Below are 14,847 nucleotides of genomic sequence, written 5' to 3' on the forward strand. Positions count from 1 at the left end.
GGGGGGGGTTTGTAAATACCTATGCCCCTACTCGGCTCAGCGGACCAAGCCTGCTGGGAAATTTGGTTACGTTCCCTTGGCTGAAAAGTGTCCAGTTTACAGTCTCTGGGTTTTATCCTTGGGCAGTCCAAAAAGGGCCGAATTGCCCGAAAACTTTACAGATGCCCCTTCGATACGTCCCTACCTGCTTGGACCGTATCGACACAGGTGAAGGGCAATCATTTCCTTTTGTGTGGACCGTAGGCCCCCCCTCAACAACATGCGAAACTACAAGTCCCAAGACAGTTCCCTTAATCTAGGCTACCCCTAACTTCATTGAAAGGGAAAGACAAGACCATACTTAATTCAAACACACAGTAACATACACACATTTCACCGGAACCCCAAACGTAAGGGTCCCTGTACATATATCACAATCAAGTAACTGAAACCCGCGAATCCATACACCTATTTACATTTGAATCTCTTTATTTCACTAAGGATCCTCTTTTCTTGGCTGCACTTCGCTTCTTCCCGTTGAAGGCTCTTCATTTTTCCTCCGTCGTCGATACCTGCAGCTGAGAGGTTCAGTACAACTGAGGCGACAGCATAATGTACCCCCTGGTACAACATTTTCTTTGTGGGGACAAACACTAAACCATTCTCAGGCCCCCTGGTGGTGATCGGACAGTTGTGAGGGTCGATTGGTTGGGCTGTGGGCAGGGGTCTCTTTACCTGAACCAGCAGTTCGGTAGCTTTTACAGTCATCCCTTCCCTGGGCGTTACACATCCCTCCCCACTGCGGTCAATTCATCCCGTTCCCTGGGTTCTGCCACCACCTAACAAAAGTGATCGATGCCCCTTGTGGACATGCCTTGGTAGACCCCCATCAACACAAATAAATGCCCTGGTCAGAAGCCCACCACTTATCCCAGCAAACGGTGATCCTACCCGGTGACCCCGTGATGGTCCGGTAGGTGGTGTTGTCCAGGCGTTCCCAGTCCGAGGACCGATCCCTCATGTCCAGGCTCAGCTTCCTGAGCCACCACCATCTCCCCAAAGGAACGTCCCCCTTACAGGTTAACCACACCCGCCTGCCCTCAGTCACCCTAACCCGGTCAGTCGCCACCTGTATCTCCTCGCAGAGTACAGAGGCCTCTCCATAGGTGAAGCTCTGGTGGCTGGAGTACCTGGTCGAGTTCGACCCCAGCCACCCAGGCCACCTCCCCAGGTGTGAGTAGCGGGTCTGCTCTGTGGCCACCTGGTCTCCCTGTCCGGTAGTGACAAGAGGGGCTCTGCCGCCAGAGCACCCGTAGACGAAGGACTCTTCTGTCTCGCCTCTGCGGAGTTCTCCCGGTCCCACCATCGCCAAGATAATCAGCAAGCTCCACATCGTCGGGTGCCCCATCTGTAAAACAGACAAAACACATCCTTGCCTCTACAGAACTACCTACCTTAAAGTGCATGGCTTCTATCCAGCGGCAGCAGCAGCTCCCGCTTTTAAGTTGGGAAATTGACATGAAATTGCCGCAGCCTGTCTGTGGTTCTGTGTCCATAGCCCGGCTCCATCAGGGTCCTAGTGCCTGCTGCTCAATCATTATATCACTGCACTATGCGCTTCTGTGATCCCACGATCCTAAATAACCCACACACCACTAAACACTAATTAGAACTAACAGGGGGGGAATGCTATATACAATGCCACCCGTCTCCGGGTGGCCAAATTAAAACTGGACCCCGCTATACTGGGGCAGTTCACCTGTTTGGACCAACGGCTCGGGCCAGACCGTCCCCTCCCGGGGGTTCGGGCTGCCCCTTGCCTCTCCTTCCCCAACAGGGTTCGGGGATCCCTCAGCGCTCCCTTCTACTCGGGCCCCCTTACTGCGGGACCGGGTTCTAGGGAGGTGTGATGGGGACCATCTTACAGGGGGCTTGGAGACCCGATTGCTCCTTCGTCCCCTGGATGGTTCCCACGCCCAAGGTGATACCTCCCTCTCCTCCGCCTCCCTAGCCTCTATACTAAGGCAGGCCACCTGACCCACAGGTAATGGCTTGGGAATCGTTACTGTCCCTGGGCTGGGTGCTTGCAGCACTGTCGGTTTCTTTGGGACTGCCCCTTCGGGACAGCACCTTGTCACCGGTTGTGTGACCGTGGAGTCAGGGACCTCCCCCACCGTCGTTAATTCTACGGGGGGTTTCTCCACTACCACCCCCAGTCTTCCCCCCCAACTTGCTCTTTCTTGCCCTTATGGGGTGGAACAATTTAAATTGACTGATGTGGCGTTCGCATGGGTCCCACCTTAAGGGATTTAAACTGCAAATAGCCGCTGAGGCAGCCTCCAGAATGGGACCCTGCACCTGGACCGGACCAGGGTCTGGGGCTAGAACTACCCCTGCGCTCCCTTTTTCCTGAGGCTGCTCCCTGGGTAGTCATACGGGTTCTTGTGGTGTGGGTGCGGGCAGGTCCTGGCCCGTTGCCATTGCCACCTGTCCCGACCCAGCTGCTAGGCTCTGCAAAAAGGCTAAAAGTTTTTTTAATTCGATGGTTTCCGGGGCAGCTGCTCCTGCCGCCGGGGTCTGACTCTCTACTGCGGGAGCCCTCTCCTCCTTGCTAGGGTTCTCACACTCCCTCTTGAAATGCCCGGCCTTACCACACCCGTAGCATACCGGTCTCTTGTCGGAGATCCGGGTGCCCTCATGCTTCCACTCTCTCTTAGGGGGTGCTGGCGCGATTTCATGCACCTTACCCTTAAGGGGCTTTTCCTCACTCCTCTCCCCATTGCGTTATGCGAGGGTGAGTTTCCTAAGGACCTCTGCCTCATTAAGGTCCGGGGTCTGCGGGTCGAACCAGTGTTCGGCTTTTGCCCTAACGTTAGGGAGACAGTTGGCTACTAGGGTCTTTAGCCAGTGGGCTGTTCTCTCCCCTAAATTCTGTCTATCCGCGGGGACCCCGCACGCCTCCACATAGACAATCCACAGCCTGTCTGCGAACATAGTGGGAGATTCCCCTGGTTGCTGCTTGGTTTCCCCCACCCTCATGAAAGGGCTCCCCAGATTCAAACCCATTGCCTCCAGCACAGCAGTCTGTGCTGCCGCCCATGTGTCAGGTTGTCCCCCATTCCCGGAGATCACTGCCCTGCATAGCTGTGCATCTAGGGTCATCAGGAGCATCCTTACTTGCTCCCCCTCGTCGCAGTCATTAATGCTGGCTGCCTGCTCCACCTCCATAAAATGAAGCGACGGATCCCCTTTCGGAGTTAGCCTGGGAACGTGGGCCACCATCCCCCTGAGCGCGGATGCCCCATGAGGAATGATAATGTCGCCCTCAACCAGTCCCCTATTTGCCAGCCCCGCCGGGGGACCATACCTTCTCTGCCTGACAGGGCACATCTGCCCTACCTGGGGTTCCTGCTCCTCCGCCTCCCCGGCGTCCAGCTCTCCTGCCCCGTTGGGTAGCCCCCCTGTCCCCGGGCTAACTACCCATATAGGAGACGCCGCTATCTGGGGATACACCACTGACCCCCCTTGGACCTGCCCCTGACCGGGCGGTCCGAACCCTACCTGCTGACCCGGCCCCATCACCGGCATCCCAGGCAGTGGTCTGTCCCCATCCCATGGGGACCCACATACGATACCAGGCGGACACGCCGCCAGCTGGGGGTACCCTGCCGACCCCCCTTGGACTTGCCCCTGAACGTGCAGTCCGATCCCCCCCTGCCGACCCGGACACAATCCCGGCGCCTCAGGAGGCGGTCTATTCCTCTTGGCCTTTGGGGAATCATCCGCTGCGAGGAGCATCTTGCCCCTTGGGGACCCCCCTGGACCTACCAGGTGTACCTGTCCCCTGACCTTGGACAAGGTCTCCTCCAACTCCATTATCCGTGCCTGGCACGGCCCGTGAGCACAGTCCCCTACTTCCTCGCGAGCCACTCGGTACGCTGCCTGGATGTCCCGGAACTTCCCCTCCAGCTTCCTACACTGCTCTGTACTCCGAGCATAGAGTTCCTGGAGCCTCCATTCCTTTGTCTTACCCTCCACTATCTGCCAGTGGAGATATTCCTTCTCGCACCGGTTAGACTCGCTTTCCTGTCGGCTGCCCTGTTTAATTTCTGCCAATTCCTCCCGCAGTCGTTCCGCTGCGCTAGCGCTGTCCCCTGCGCTGGCCCTCACTTCTCCCAACTCCTGCTCTAATTCTTCGACCCTTCGCTCTGTTTTGGCTACCTGCTGGGACAAGCAAACCAGCCAAACTGCCTTCTCCAAGTGCCTTTTGTGTGCCTTACTTTCTGTCCATGCGGCCGCCGCCATTACGGGTCGCTCCGCATTGATTAATTCTGAGACCCAAGGTTTGGTGAGGTTGACCTTTTGCCACATATACGAGGAGATTCTCTCCTCCATTTTACTTCGTTCCCTCACCCCCTCTGCCAAGTCACATACTCCAAACCACCGGGCTCCTGCCGCGGTCGCCATTTTAGAGGATTCCATCTCTGCTACTCCACTACTGGGCCGATATCTGGGGTTTGAGTATCTGTGTGTGTCTCTCTCCAGCTGGCACTGAAACTTCAGAGGCCAGGGGATGCCGCACTGGGACACCTCCACGGGAGAGAGCACTGAATCAAGCCTGCCGTTTATCCCTAACCGGAAGCCTGAGGCTTATATCACACAGATATCCAGACCCCCACCAATGCCCAGGTGATTCTCTCTCTTGCCGGTGGTGCAACACCCACCCGGTTCCTACTTCGCTGGAGTAGCTTTCCCAAGAGAGAGAATAGGACACTGCTGTTTATTACCTAACCAGCAGCCTGTCCTGAGTGAATCGTTCAAGATGACCCTAGATTCTCGACCCCGGAATTAAGGTGAGGAATATCTTAACAATGACTTGGTCAGAGATCGCTGGTGAGAGATTGAAGAATTTAAACGACTCCAATTATCAGCAAATCAAGGTTTATTGCAAAACCCAGGTCAAAATCATCAAACAGAAGAAATTATAATAAAATCTTAAACTCTAACACAAACTAAGTCTATTCAGAAAGTACTATAACGGACACAACGTAAAATCTTATTGTTACACAGTTTTAGCAATGACACAGAACACAAATCAAGTCCCCTTCCCCAAAGCCTCAACCACTATCAAGGTCAAGGGAGTTTCGCAAGCTGCTGCAGGGTACTTACAGTCACAGGCTGCAGGAGGTCAAGTCAAAGGTGGAGAGGTCAAGCCAAGAGACCCTCAATCGAAACACAGCCCCTTTTATATCCGTTTTACCAGGCTTTTTCCTGTGTTCGGCCAGCCCCTTTTGCATTGAATCCATAAGGTTTAAAGTTCCCGCTGGTCCTGCCCCCTTTGAGCCGGTCAGACCTGTCAAGATGGGAGTACCTCCCCTAGGTCCGCCTCCAGTCTGCTTTTCGAGATAACGAGGTTGAGCTCCCTTGTGAAGATTTTCAAAGTCTTCCATCTGCTCTGGAGATCGCTGCTATGTTGATGGGGTGTTGATTGGATTCTGCTCTGGTGGAGGCAAAGTCATTTACATCTGCATGGGGCTATGACCATCCCATTGTCCTGCTTGCAGGCAGGCCCCTTACAGCATTACCATGCCCCTTTGTCTCTGTGTTTAATCTTATCTAGTTGTCTGGCTCCTTCTTCCTTGTAGCTCCTGGGGGGGGGGTTTGTAAATACCTATGCCCCTACTCGGCTCAGCGGACCAAGCCTGCTGGGAAATTTGGTTACGTTCCCTTGGCTGAAAAGTGTCCAGTTTACAGTCTCTGGGTTTTATCCTTGGGCAGTCCAAAAAGGGCCGAATTGCCCGAAAACTTTACACTATCACTCTGTTTTCTGTATCCCCCTCAGAAGAAGGTTGCCCATAACCACCGGGAGCGGGAGAAGACTGGCGTGAGACCGCCGAACCTGCAGATCCTCACTGCGGCAGAGCAGCGGGCCCTGGAAATGATCGGCAGGCCTGAGGAAAGGGCAGTTGCCGGGTGGAGATCAGCCTCGGGTGAGGAATTGGGACCCCGCTGAGTTGCGGTTCCCCGTGACATGTGTGTCACCCCCCACCAACACCACCCTCATCCCCACACAACCCTCACCCCCACACTACTCCCACACCGTCCTCACTCCCACACTATCCTCACCCCCAATCACCCTCAACCCCACACCACCATCACATCACCTTCACCCCCACATCATCCTCACCCACACATCACCCTCAAACCCACACCGCCCTCAAACCACAGCACCACCCTCACCCCCACACCATCCTCAACCCCACACCACCCCACACCCACGCCACCTCATCACGCCCTCCACACATCCCCACTCCCGACCTGCAGTCTAATCATGCACCCTGTGTTGTGTCTTGCAGGGCCTGCTCATGATGGGGCACGTTATTCGGGTGGGTGCACACAGTAACGAGGATAATATCGATATGGAGGGGAGACGTATACCCGAGACCCAGGACACCCCGGAACTCGAATCCGAGGATGACATGGATTTCCCGACACAGCTGTCTCCAACACCCTCCACCATTCCAGAGATACTCACCTCGGTTGGGTACTTTAGTGAAGAGACACTATCTGGTGCTCACCACACAAATGCTCCGGTAGATCAGGTGGATGCAAGAACTCCTGAGGGGCGGACTGTCGGAGGATGGGCCGACCCCAAGGACTACTGCCGATGGGTTTTGGGCTTCTGGAATGGACAGTCCCATAGATCGTGGCGATGCAGTCGCAGAGCCAGGGACTACATGAGGGGTTGTCGGCGAACATCCTGAACCTGCCGGTGCAGGTGGAGGAATCCAACCGCCTGCAGGAGCAGGAGGTGGGCCATACATGCCACCCAGGGCAACACTGCATTGTGGAGGCCTTAGGGAGCAAGGGTTTCAGCATGCCCAAGGCCTGGGCCAATCTGCAGGCGATGGCCGAGGCCCAAGACAGGGCTGCCCTCTCACAGGCAACCATGTGCCAGAGCCACCTAGACATTGCAGCGGCGCTCCTTAGCGTGGCCTAGTCACAGCGGACCATGTCTGGAGCATCAGCGGCATTGCCCAGGCGCTGGCCAACGTGGCACACTCACAAAGGGAGGTGGCCTAGTCACAGAGGGAGATGGCGCAGTGACTGGCTGATGTGGCACAGACCCAGAAATGGCACAGTAACAGGGTGGGATGGGATGCGGTGTCTGTGCCCCTGGCCAGTCACACCCCAGTCAGTGGAGGCGAAGAATTGTGTAGGCCCGGACAATACTGGGTCAGGCCTGCCACAGTGACATGCAATGGTGTTTATTGTACTTGCGGAGTGGAAGGCTTTGATGCGCTGCCAAGGCACCGGAGAATTGCGATTTGGGGTGAAACCGGCACCCGCTACGATTTCCTGCGTCAACCGATGGAGCATCCTGCCCCTTATGTTCCACCCCCACTATCCCCATCCACTTATTAAAGCTCCTTAGCACAATGTCCAAGGGCTCTGTCGCCAGCGCAAACAAAATGAGGGACATGGAACACCCTTGTCTTGTTCCCCTCTGCAGCTGAAAATAACCCGAGTTCACCGCATTTGTACGAACTCTCGCCTTCAGCTCCTTGTATAATAATTTTACCCGTGCCACAAACTTAGGCCCCAGCCCAAACCGCTCCAATGCCACAAACAATTAACTCTAGTTGATCAAGCGCCTTCTCCGCATCCAGTGCCACCACCACATTCAACTCCCCCCTTCTGATGGGGAGAGCACCAAATTCGAGGACAACTGCCTATCCTTCACGAGCCCTGTATGATCCTACCCAACCACCTGCGGAAGGCACTCCTCCAAAAAAGCACCAACACTTTGGCAAGAATCTTGGCATCCACTGTCATGTGAGAGTACCTTTAAGACATGGATGTTTAAGCAATGTACCTTTAAGAAAACAGTGATGTCAGAGAGTGGGTGGAGCTGGGCTTTAGATCAGCCATTTTGAAGTTTCAGTTTGAAAAAACAGCTTGTGTGTGTCTGTGTGTTTCCAGAGAGCTGCAGTTTGGAGGATAAGAGCTTGGGGAGTGTCTGAGCTTTGCAGTGAGCTGGATTTGCTGTGATATCTGCCATGAAAGACTATCTCTGGATCATTTGGGTGATTTAAACTCATAATAGTAAAGCCTTTAACCTGATGTGATTCTGTTTAAAAGTGTTAAGTCTCTTCGAAGTTTGAAGGAACATTTTGAGGAATTATTTACTGCTGTAATATTTTCGGAGTTATCTTTGAAGTAAGGGGTGTTAAGGGATCCAATGTTTATTTAAGATGTTAAGTTGAGTTCATGGAATAAACAGTGTTTTGTGTTTAAAAACCCACGTGTCCATAATTGTAATCCCACACCTAGGGAACAAGCCGTGTGCTAGAAAAAGCAACAAATACATTAAAGGGGGAGGTTGGTTGAACTCCATGATACATTTTGGGGTTCTGAAAACATCTCGCCCATAACACCACAATAAACAGAAATATTGGCTGATATGACCCCACACTCCACTGGTCCTAATCCTTTTTTAACAACAGTGAAATAGATGCCTGTCCCATTATCTCCGGGAGCACCCCTTTAGCCACCGCGTCCTCAAACATCTCCTCCAACAATGGTGCCAGGCTATCCAAAACTTCTCATAGAACTTGGATAGTCAGAGGCTTTTCCCCAGGGTAGAGGGGTCAATTACTAGGGGGCATAGGTTTAAGGTGAGAGGGGCAAGGTTTAGAGTAGATGTACGAGGCAAGTCTTTTACACAGAGGGTAGTGGGTGCCTGGAACTCGCTGCCGGAGGAGGTGGCGGAAGCAGGGACGATAGTGACATTTAAGGGGCACCTTGACAAATACATGAATAGGATGGGAATAGAGGGATATAGACCCAGGAAGTGTAGAAGATTGCAGTTTAGTCGGGCAGCATGGTCGGCACGGGCTTGGAGGGCCGAAGGGCCTGTTCCTGTGCTGTACATTTCTTTGTTCTTTGTTCTCCGGGAACCCATCTGGCCCCAGTGCTTTACCAGTTTGCAGGTTCCCTATGGGAACCTTCTCCATCCCCACTCGCTCTGCAACCCTACCTTCTCCTCTCCTACTTTAGGACACTACAGCCTCTCCAAAAACTCCTTCATATTTGACTCATCCTCAACCTATACAATCTCTTATAAAACTCCTCAAATGCTTGTTCACCTGCTCTTGTTCCACCCCAGTCCCTTTGCCCCATCCTGGACCTGGACAATCTCTCGCAAGGCCACCTGCTGGCAGAGCTCTCCAGCCAGCAGGCGACTGGCCTTCTCTCCATACCCATGCACCACACTCATTGCCCACCTCAACTGGTGTACCACTTTTCCTGTGGACAAAAGGTCAAACTGCGTCTGCTGTTCCTTTCTACTGACCAAAAGCTCCGGAGTGGGATCCTCCATATACTTCTCATCAACCTCCAAGATTTCATCTACCAGTCGCTGCCACTCCTCTCTTGCCTCCTTATCTACCTGCACCTTGTACCCTTACCACCTCATTCAGCACCCCCAAACCACCGATGGTGAGAGATCTCCATTCTTATTAAACCCCACATAATCATCAATCACTTTTGCCATCCTTACACGAAAACCCGGATCCGCAAGCAGCCCCACATCCAATCTCCACGCCGGCCTCTGTGCAGTCTCCTTCTCCAAGACCACATCCGCCAAATGAAGAGCGTGATCCGAAATGACAATCACCAAGTATTCTGCTTGCCTCACCCCCAACAACAATGGCCTCGGCATAGGACGTCAATTCTCGAATATACATTATGCACTGGTCAAAAAAGGAACATTTGCCCCCAGGATGTAAAAACCGCCACGGGTCCCCTCCTCCCATCTCCTTCCTAAATGCGGCCAACACCCTCGCCCTCATCCCCCGAAGGGGTCAATGAGCGCGGCTTAGATCGATCCATCTTCAGGTGCAACACTGTATTTAAATCCCCACCTAAAATTAACTGTGCATGGCCGCCGACATGCTTTTCATAAACCCCACATCATCTCAATTTGGGGCATACACGCTAACCACCACCACCAACCTCCCCTCCAAAGCACCCATTACTATAACGGATCTGCACCCCAATCTTCCACCACCTTCTCCATCTAAACCCTAACTCTCTTACCCACTAATACCGTTACCCCACGTCCTGCTATCAAATCCGAGTGAAACGCCTGACTCACCCGACCCTTCCAAATCCTAACCTGGTCCTTCACCATTAAATGGGTCTCCTGTAACAGCACCATACCAGTTCGCAAGCTCTTCAAATGCGAGAAGACCCTTGCCCACTTCACGGTCCATTCAACCCCTGCACATTCCATATTACCATTCGGATAGAGGGTCTCTCACCCTCCTGTCAACCATAACCACGTATCCTGGCCCCGCCCCACAAGTGGGACCAAGCCCTATCCCGAGTCCCTGGCAGCCAGCTACCCCTCCTCCCTCCCCTTCCCAGAAATCCCCCAACTACTTCCTCTCGAAACCGCCCCTCTCTGCATACTCTCCATTCCCCCACTATTCCGATCTCCTAGGCCCATCGAAACCTGTCCACACAGACTCGGCCGGCTGCAGCCCCTCTCCCCATCTCGCTCGTTTACCAGCTAACGTACGTTTGCTCGCGAAGTGGTCCCTGGCAGAGCCCCCTCCCCCCCCACATACCTAGTATAAAATCAACAGAATCCCCCACACCCAGACCTTCAAATTCAGCCAAACATGACAAACCCCCAAACAAAAGGGGAAAGAAAAAAAAACAACACATTATCCCACCATCCCCAAACCAACCCCTCTCAACCACAACATAAGAACACAAAGTCCAAACTCCGTTCAGTCCCAATCCTTCACAAACACCTCCGCCTCCTCCACTGTCTCATAGTAATAGTCCCTGGACTTATGCTTCACTCTCAACTTCGCTGGGTAGACCACCCTGAATCGCACATTACTCTTAGAAAGCGAAAGACAAAATGCTGGAAAATCTCAGCAGGTCTGGCAGCATCTGTAGGGAGATAAAAGAGCTAGCATTTTGAGTCCGATGACCCTTTGTCAAAGCTAACAGACAGAGAAAGTGGGAAATATTTATACTGTGGAGTGAGAATGAAAGATGAGTCATTGCCACAGAAACCCAGGGAAACCGGGTGCTAATGGCCACAGAAACCAAGGGGAAAGAGTGCTAATGGCAGTCCCCAGAGAGAACAAAAGATGTGAAAGGCCAAACAGCAGGGAAATTAATATCAGGATGAACTGTAGATGTGGGGGGAGGGTAAGGGGGAAGCAAAGAGGAGAAAGGTGAAGGAAAGGTGGATAGGATTGGGGGGGGGGGGGAATTAAATATATATTAAGAAAGAAAGAAATGGTAAAAGACAGTTAAAATGAAATGGGATGAAAACAAATGGGTCGAGGTGGGGTAGAGCTGATCATCTGAAGTTGTTGAATTCGATGTTCAGGCCGGAAGGCTGTAGCGTGCCTCACTAGAAGATGAGATTGTTCCTCCAGTTTGCGTTGAGCTTCACTGGAACATTGCAGCAGACCAAAACAGACATGTGGGTATGGAAGCAGGGTCTTTTGTTAAAACGACAAGAAACAGGAAGGTCAGGGTCCTGAATGCACACAGACCGAAGATGCTCAGCAAAGCGATCACCCAGTCTGCGTTTGGTCTCTCCAATATAGAGGAGACCACATTGGGAGCAGCGAATGCAGTATCCAAATTGGAAGAGATGCAAGTGAAACGCTGCTTAACCTGGAATGAGTGTTTTGGGCCTGAGATGTTAAGCATGGAAGAGGTAAAGGGGCAGGTGTTACACCTGCGATTGCATTGGAAGGTGCCATGGGTGATGGGAGAGGTACTGGGTATGGTGGAGGAGTGGACTAGATTGTCTCGGAGGGAACGGTCTCTGCGGAATGCTGCCAGAGAGAGTGAAGGGAAGATGTGTTTGGTGGTGGCATCACGCTGGAGTTGGCGAAAATGGCAGAGGATTATGCTTTGCACACGGAGGCTGGTAGGATAAAATGTGAGAACAAGGGGAACTCTATCCTTGTTCTGGGAGGGAGTGGAGGGGGCGAGGGTAGTGGCGCGGGAGATGGCCCGCACACTGTTGAGGGCTCTGTCCACAACTGTAGGTGGGAAATCACGGTTGAGGAAGAAGGAACACATTTTCGAAGCACCATTTTGGAAAGTGGCATCATCGGAACAAATGCGCCGGAGGCAAAGGAGTTGAGAGAAAGTGATGGAGTCCTTCCAGGGTGTAGGGTGCGAAGAGCTGTAGTCCAGATAGCTGTGGCAGTCAGTGGGCTTGTAGTGGATATTAGACTAAACAGTATAAATATTTCCCACTTTCTCTGTCTGTTAGCTTTGACAAAGAGTCATCGGACTCAAAACGTTAACTCTTTTCTCTCCCTACAGATGCTGCTGAGATTTTCCAGCATTTTCTCTTTCGTTTCAGATTCCAGCATCCGTAGTTTTGTAAGGGCCACGAAGAATCCAGCACGAGTTTTAAGGATACAAAATAATAACGTTTATTTACTATAACAATATATACATAACAGTAGCAGTAACTTCCCTTGCTACCTTCTCCTTCCTGCTGGTTCCTGAACTGGCCAGCTTATTTATACTAGGAGTTTCTCCGCCCCCCCCCTCATTGGGGAAGTTCATACTCCCATAGGATTGTGGGATAGTCATTAGTCCCCAGCCAATCGTAAGTAGGCAGGTTATAACATCCCATCCTCGTCGCCAGTTTTGTAAGGGCCACGAAGAATCCAGCACGAGTTTTAAGGATACAAAATAATAACGTTTATTTACTATAACAATATATACATAACAGTAGCAGTAACTTCCCTTGCTACCTTCTCCTTCCTGCTGGTTCCTGAACTGGCCAGCTTATTTATACTAGGAGTTTCTCCGCCCCCCCTCATTGGGGAAGTTCATACTCCCATAGGATTGTGGGATAGTCATTAGTCCCCAGCCAATCGTAAGTAGGCAGGTTATAACACGTAGTAATTTGCTTTTATCCACTCTTATAAAGCACCGCCTTTGCCCTGTTAAGGGCTGTCCATCATCATGCCAGTTCCACCATGTCATCCCGGTATATATGGATACCACTGTCTTCCCATCTCACCGGCCGATTCTGCTTGGCCCATCTCAAGACCTTCTCCTTCATCTGATAGATGTGAAAACAGACTATCACAGCGCTTGGTGCTCATTCGCCTTTGGCTTCGGCTGGAGCGAGTGATGGCCCTATCCGGCTCAAAGAGGGAGGTGTTCTCCTCCTCCCCCAATTACTATTAACAGTAATTGTGATCATAAAACTACTGGATTTTCTAAAAGAAATCTGGTTCGCTAATGTCATTTGGAAGGAAATCTGCAATTCTTACCTGGTCTGGGCTACATGACTCCAGAATCAAAGCGATGTGGTTGACTCTTAGCTGGCCCCTGAAATAGTCCAGTAGGCTACTCAGTTGTATTCAAGAAAGCAGTTGACCACTACCTTCACATGCAATAACACCCATCCTGTGAATTACTAAAACAAGTTGTAAATGGAACTTCCGGTGGCGACTATGCTGTGAACAGTCACACATTTAGCAGCTCCTGCGCTTGGTGGTTTTTTGACTGCTTTTAAGCTAGATTTTCACGGAAATTTGTACTAACATAAGTGGATAAAAGTGAGAGGAGGAAAAGGCGACCCCTATCCTATGGAATTACGCTTGAAAAATAATCGCAAAAGAAGGAATCAAAAGTTGGTTGGAAGTGGGGAGCTGAGCTTGGTGGCTGCAATGGCAGAGAAACGAGATCCGGCCCCGTCGGCTCAATGGTCGATGGATTAGTTGGTGACATACAAGGATGAGAAGTTCGCCCGGCACCCTAAGGAGTGTGCGGAGGACCTGATCAAGGTGGTTGCCTCGATTAAGGAGGCTGTTGATCAGATGGAGGTGACAGTGAAGACCCAGGGACAGTCGATACAAAAGCTGCAGGAGCAGGCGACAGAGCAAGAGGAGCAGTCCACTGGGGTGGCACTGCAAATTGGTATTTTACAAGATCGACAAAAGCGGCTGCTGGAAAAGGTAGAGGACCTGGAGAATCGTTCCCGCAGGCAGAACGTTCGGATCGTCGGTCTCCTGCAGGGAAAGAAAGGATCGGATGCTGGGGCATATGTTGTGAGGATGTTCAAGAAAATGATGGGTGCAGAGGCGTTCGACAGGCCGTTGGAGGTGGACCGGACTCACAGGGCACTTATGCGCAAGCCCCAGAGTCGTGAGCCCCCGAGGGCGTTGGTGGTGGGGTTAGACCGATTCCTGGACAAGGAACGCATCATGAGATGGGCTAGGGAGACAAAACCGTTCGTATGGGAAGAAGCTGAGATCTGAGTCTGCCAGGACTTGGGAGCATAACTTGCTACGAGGAGGGCGAGCTTCAATAAAGTTAAAGCGGCGCTGTATGCAAAGGAAATAAAATTTGGACTTCTCTACAGGGTACTGCTGACGATTGGGGGCTTCCAGGAGGCTGGAGATGGAGACTAGATGCCGGCTGCCGCCGATGAGCGGATCTGGGGAGGTGCGGGCCATGGGCTGGGGGCTGGCCTAGGAAAGGTCATGGCTGTTCAACAGAGGAGGGGGGCAAGAGCCCCATCGACCAGACTGGTTAGGTGGAATGTTCGTGGCCTGAATGGGCCGGTCAATAAGGCCCATGCGTTCGCACACTTCAGACAGTTAAAGGCAGACGTGGCCATGTTACAGGAAACACACTTAAGCTGGGGGATCAATTTAGACTGAAAAAGAGATGGGTCGGGCAGGTGTTTCATTCAGGATTGGACTTCAAAACAAGGGGGGTGGCTATCCTGATTAACAAAAGGGTGGCTTTTGTGAGGGCCACGAAGAATTCAGCACGAGTTTTAAGGATACAAAG

At 52.2% G+C, this 14,847-nt stretch overlaps 1 protein-coding gene across 1 annotated transcript in view; it reads left to right on the forward strand.

The window, feature by feature from the left end:
• Positions 1 to 14,847, forward strand: part of LOC140430273 (anoctamin-9-like) — a 630,447-nt gene that overhangs the window by 409,380 nt on the left and 206,220 nt on the right. The gene's annotated exons all lie outside the window — the stretch shown is intronic.

This window comes from Scyliorhinus torazame, chromosome 10 (genome assembly GCF_047496885.1).
Source record: "Scyliorhinus torazame isolate Kashiwa2021f chromosome 10, sScyTor2.1, whole genome shotgun sequence".
NCBI lineage: Eukaryota > Metazoa > Chordata > Chondrichthyes > Carcharhiniformes > Scyliorhinidae > Scyliorhinus > Scyliorhinus torazame.